The sequence below is a fragment of the Elephantulus edwardii genome, unplaced genomic scaffold (assembly GCF_000299155.1).
Source record: "Elephantulus edwardii isolate Elephantulus edwardi_28Jun2011 unplaced genomic scaffold, EleEdw1.0 scaffold00145, whole genome shotgun sequence".
Lineage (NCBI taxonomy): Eukaryota > Metazoa > Chordata > Mammalia > Macroscelidea > Macroscelididae > Elephantulus > Elephantulus edwardii.
The window spans coordinates 6,009,255-6,015,313 of NW_006399895.1; positions in this window are offsets into that span (position 1 = coordinate 6,009,255).

The following is a 6,059-nucleotide window of genomic DNA, read 5'->3' on the forward strand; positions in this document are numbered from 1 at the left end:
TGTCCAAAGACTGGTCCCTCCTGGCAACATGCCCAAAGTATGTGAGACTCAAAGTCCTTGCCTCCAAGGAGCAGCCTAGTTTCACCCTCTCCAGGATAAACCAGTTTGTATTTTTGGCCGTCCTTGGTATGTTCAATATTCTTCTCCAGGACCACAAACCAAAGGCTTAGATTCTTCTTTTGTTATCTTTGGTCATTTTCCAGCTGTCTGATGCAGAACAAGTAATTGTGAAGTCCATGGCCTACACCAAGTACACCTTAGTCTCTAGACTGACATCATTGCTTTTTAGCATTCTGGAAAGATCCCAGACAGCAGAATTTCCTAATCCATGTCATCTTTTGATTTCCTAACTGCTGGTGGCAAGAGTTTTTAATGTGGAACCAAGCAACCTGAAATTGTTAGCAACCTCAATCTCTTCTCCATCTATCATGATGTTGTCAATTGATCCAGTGGTGAGAATTTTCATTTTCTTGATATTGAGCTCCAATCCAAATTGCAAACTATAGTCTTTGACTTTCTGAAGCAAATGTTTCAGGCTCTCCTCAGTTTCAGAAAGTAAGATTGTATTATCTGCATAACACAGGTTATTGATGAGTTTTCCTCCAATCTTGATGCCACATTACTCCTCATAAAGTCCAGCCTCTCAAACAATCTGTTCCTCATATAGAATGAAAAGGTATGAAGACAGGGTGCATTCCTGACACAATACTTTCCTGATTTTCAACCATGCCGTTTCCTTGCCCTGTTCTGACAGTTGCCTCCTGGTCTAAGAATAGGTTTTACATGAGCACAATCAGTGTTCTAAGATTCTCATTCTTCTCAATGTTAGCCATAATTTTTTGTGATCCACACAGTCATATGCCTTTGCATAGTCAAAGAGACACAGATAGATATTTCTTTGGTACTCTCTGATTTCAGCCAAGATCCATCTGACATTTGTGATGATATCCTTAGTGCCACAGCCTCTTCTAAATCCAGCTTTTATTCCTGGTAGTTCTCTGCCAATGTGCTGTTCCAGTTATTTTGGGATGATCTTCAGCAAGATTTTCCTTGCATGTGGTATTAGTGATATAATTTGACAATTTCCACACTATCAGATCACCTTTTTTTGGAATGGGAACAAATATGGATCTCTTCCAGTCAGTTGGCCAGGTGGTTGTCCTCCAGATTTCTGGTCATCTAGCCAAAGTATATAACCTGAAATATAGTAAAAGTGGCAAGTACAAACATGTTCACTGCAAGAAAGTAGAACTTGGAGTCTTAAGTATCCAAAAGACAGAGGGGATTCACTCAACAGGATGTTACACAGTGTCTATAACAGAGTGATAAAAACAGGAACCATGTGTATCCCATAATGTAAAGTGGCAATAAATACATATAGTAAACCGTATGAACAGTGTGGTGGTGACAGTTGCTAGATATTGTCAAGGCTATTTTTACTCATAGTCAAAAATAAAACTCCTCACCAGCCTTCTTTCCTGGCTGTTATCTTTATTGAAGCATATTGCTGGATCTTTCTCTCATAGAGGCATTGTGAAGGTTCAAACAGTCAACTTTTCTTTCTTTTTTGTTACCTTGATTCAATGAAAAAGGCTTCCAATTTCTCATTAGCATTTTTACATGTATTTATTGGCTTGCATGCAATAATTCATCTCTCTTGCTTTTACACAATTTTTCACTTACATTGTGTCTCATTCTTGTTGGTGGTATGTGCCGTTGAGTTGCCTGTGACTCACAGCTTCAATGGCCCTAAACCCTGCTCTATCCTGTGCCAATCTCACTGTTTCCAACACACCTATCGCCATTACCTCAGTCACGGAATCAATCCATCTCATCGAGGGTCTTCCTCTCCTGCGCTGTCCCTCCACCCTCCCAAACATGACAGCCTTCTCCAAGGACTGGTCCCTCTTTGTAACATGTCCAAAGTATGTCAGATGAAGCTTCAGAATCCTTGCATCCAAGGAGCAGCCTTGTTTCACCCTTTCCAGGATGAACCTGATTACCGTCTTAGCAGTTCACGGAATATTCAATATTCTTCTCTAATGGCACAGCTCAAAGGCATCAATTATTTTTCTATCATCCCCAGTCACTGTCCAGCTCTCTGATGCATAGCAAGTTATTGCAAAGACCATGGCCCGTGTAAGGTGCATCTTAGTCTCCAGACTGAAATTCTTGCTCTTCAGTACTTTGGAGAGGTCTCTGACAGCATACTATCCCAATGCAAGATGTCTTTTAATTTCCTGGCTGCTGGTGCCAAAGTGTTGATTATGGAGCCAAGCAAACTAAAGTGGTTTACAATCTCAATCTCTTCACCAGCTATCTTTTGCCAATCAGCCCAATGGTGAGAATCTTTGTCTTCTTGATATTGAGCCTCAATCCATATTGAAGGCAACAGTCTTAGACCTTCTGCAGCAAGCACTTCACGTCCTCCTCAGTTTCAGGAAGCAGGGTTGTATCATCCGCATAACGCAAATTGTTGATGAGTCTTCCTACAATCCTGATGCCACTCTTCTCCTCATAGTAGAGTTCAGCATCCCAGATAACCTCTTACGCATATAGATTGAAAAGATATGGAGATAGGACACATCTCTGGCATATACCCTTTCCAGTTTTTAACCATGAAGTGTTTCCTTGCTCTGATCAGACGACTGACTCTTGGTCTAAGTATAGGTTTTGCATAAGCACGATCAAGTGTCTGGGATTCCCATTCTTCTCAGAGTCAGCCCCAGTTTGTTATGATATACAGTCAAATAAATGCCTTTGCATAGTCAAAGAAACACAGACAGTCCTCTGGTGCGCCTGCTTTCAGCCAAGATCCATCTAACATTAGCTACAATATCCCTAGTACCATGGCCTCTTCTAAATCTAGTATACCCTTCTGGCAGTTCTGTTGATACTTGTTCTGGTACATTATTTATTTTTTAAATTTTATATTGGTTTGCATACAAAGTTTGTTTATATTGTGTTTTGCAATATTCCTCATTCACATTATGTTTCATATAGTCATTTTTACTCATAATGTGTTTTAAAATCATTCACCATTAAACCATGCCCATCATTACCTTGTCTTTTCAGAGCCCTGATAGATCTTTCCAACTTCCCTCAAACCACCCCCCATCCACTAAATTGTGCTATCCTTTGATTTCCCCCACCCTTCCTAACCTCCTCCCTTTGCTCCCCTTTCCTCCTTGAATTCCCATATGCATTTTACTAATTATCCTTCTGTTTTTTACAATAAAGGTCTTATAGAGTATTTATCCTTATGAGACTGAGTTAGTTTACTCAGCATAATGCCCTCCAGTCTCTCCCAAGTTAAGTAGTAATTTTCTAAATCATTGCTCCTGAGTTTTGCATAGTACTTCATGTGTTCAATTGTGGTTGGACATTTGGGATGTTTCCATCAAACAGCCAACTTTTTCTCAATACCTGCATGCTCAACTGTTTTGTCACCAGGGTTCATTGTCATGGTAACCCAAACTCATTGCTATGGAATTGATATCAACTCACAGGGATCCTTCAGGACAAAGTAGAACTGTGTGATAGGGTTCCCAAGGTTATAATCCTTACAGAAGCAGAGAGCCACGTCTTTCTCCCATAAAGTAAGGAGGGATTTGAACTGGCAATCTTTTGATTAGCTGTTGAGACCTTTATCATTGAGTCAATAGGGTTTCTAATACTGTGGTGTTGGCTATTTAAAACACAAACACACACACACACACACGGGAAAAATAACCCCATACACAAATATATAGGAAAATAAAGGAAATGTACCAAAACGCTAATTGCATATGGCTGGTGTGATGCTTTTCTTTTTGGTAAAACAACAATTCTATTTTCCGGAAAAAGAAATAAATATCTTCCAATTCCTCTGTTTGTCAAGGAGTACATGTAAAGTATGTTGGCAAGGTGAAGTGTTATCCTATTTACAGAAACCTGGGCTGTGAAATGTAGACTTCAGGAATAGAAAACATCATGACACATGAAGGTATTTACAAAGTGTTTGAAAAACAACCACTGCGATGGAAAGACTCCAGCTACTGTGTTGAAGAGGAAATTTACCAAAAGAAGTTCACACTCTGGTTATAAAACTTCCAAATGGAACATGGAAAAATAATACGCAACTTGCACAATCCCTGCCTAGGTGTTGTGTGGTGTTGTGTACAGCATCCGTGTCAGTGGATTGCAAGGACAAGGCACCAGCCAGGGACAAACAAAGGCCAATTCTGGGCCTAAGCTGAGTAATTCTAGGGATGACGAAGTGTATCAACACTATTCATCCTCTAGAGAGAGATGGTAGGTAGAGAGCTGGTAAGGTTTTGGTCTTTCTGTGCCTACAACTAGCACCCTAGACAAGCAGAAAATGTTACTTCCCAAACAGGCTAATAACTTAGTGTTCCTTCAGATGGATAGTCTTTCATAGTACCATATTTAGAAGAAAAAGAAAGATATATGCTGGAGATCATCACTCCTCCTCCTCCTCCTCCTGCTCCTTCTCTTTCAAGTATTTTTTAACAACCTTTCCAGTAATATTTCAGTGCCTAGGAGCTTGAGGCCCCTACAAGATGGCACCCAAGTGAACCTTAACTTTACTCAGAGCATATCCACTGAGTGAGACATAATATCACAAATCTGCACTATGAAAAATCTGTCTATACAAGCCTTCAATTTTTAACTGAAAATTGGGGGGGTTTTAATTTAAAAATTGTTTGTAATGATATACATGTGTGTGCATGTATGCACGCACATGCACACTGTCTTTCAATTTCTCTTGATTTTATAAATCAACTTTTTTTTCTTTCTTCAGTTCTAGGTTTTCCAAGGCCAGGCCTGGGAATTTCAGCTTTTCTTTCACTGTACTCAGGAAATCTAAGAATGTGGGACAGTTGACTCTTCCCTCTTAGCCGGTCTCTCTCTCCAAACTTTCTCCACAATTGAGTCTGGTCACATTCTAGTTGCTCTTTACTCATTGACAGGATTTACTCCTTTAAAGGATATCAGTGGAAAGTCTGAGCTGTCTACCTTCTATGGCAAGTCTTGAAATTGTTGAAGTTGTGTCTCCTAGGAGCTGTGGACTACTGATAGTATTACCCCCCTCTTTGAGGCTAGTTGTTTGGTGTTTTGTTGGGTTTTTTCCCCCTTTAGTTTCTTACCATTTATCTGAGAAGGCAGCAAATGTGGAATCATAAGGTCACACAATCTGATTAGTGGAGGGAGGGGGTGGTGTGAGGGAAATGGTAAAGATCCAGTGTGAAAAACAATAGAAACAAATTTTGTAAATAAACCAGTATAAAATAAAATTTTTTAAAAAAGATAAATGCATACAAGGTGCCAAGCATGCTTCTCTGGAGTAAACGCCTTTGCAAATCTTTGCCTCTCAAGTCTTGGATATCTTGGTTATCCCTCAATGTCATCAAGAAGTTGGGTTTTGCTTGTTTTTTGCTTTAGGTTGGTTTAAGTTTTTAATGCTTTATCTGCCCCAAAATCGATGCCTTTGAGTTGTGGTGTTGAAGAAAAGTCTTGAACATACAATGGACCACCAAGAAAAAAAATCGGTCTGTCTTGGAGAGAGTGAAACCAAGTTTATCCTTGGAGGATAGGATGTTGAAGCTCCATGTCACATACTTCGTGCATGTGGCCAGGAGGGACTGCTCCTTAGAGAAGAACATCATGCTTAGAAGAGTGGAGGGTCAGTACAGGAGAGGAAGACCCTGGATGAGGTGAGTTGATATAATAACTGGAGGAAAAGGAGTAGGCGTGTAGGAGTCAGTGAGACTGGCTTAGAATAGGGCAGGCTTCAAAGCTGTTGTACTTATAGAGTGAGTTGCAGATAACTCGACAACACATAACAGCATCTGCCTTTTTCGTTTTCTCAGTGGAAAGATTTAGTCTGCCATTAGATACTATGCTATGCCTGAAGAATTAAAATTCTTTTTGAAAGTTATGATATATAAAACAATCAGCATTTTTAAAACCCTGTACTTTAAAAAAAATTGACCAGAGATCTCGGTGATCCAAGATGGTGGCAGAGTCAGAGACAGTGTGGTGAGCTGCGGGAGCAG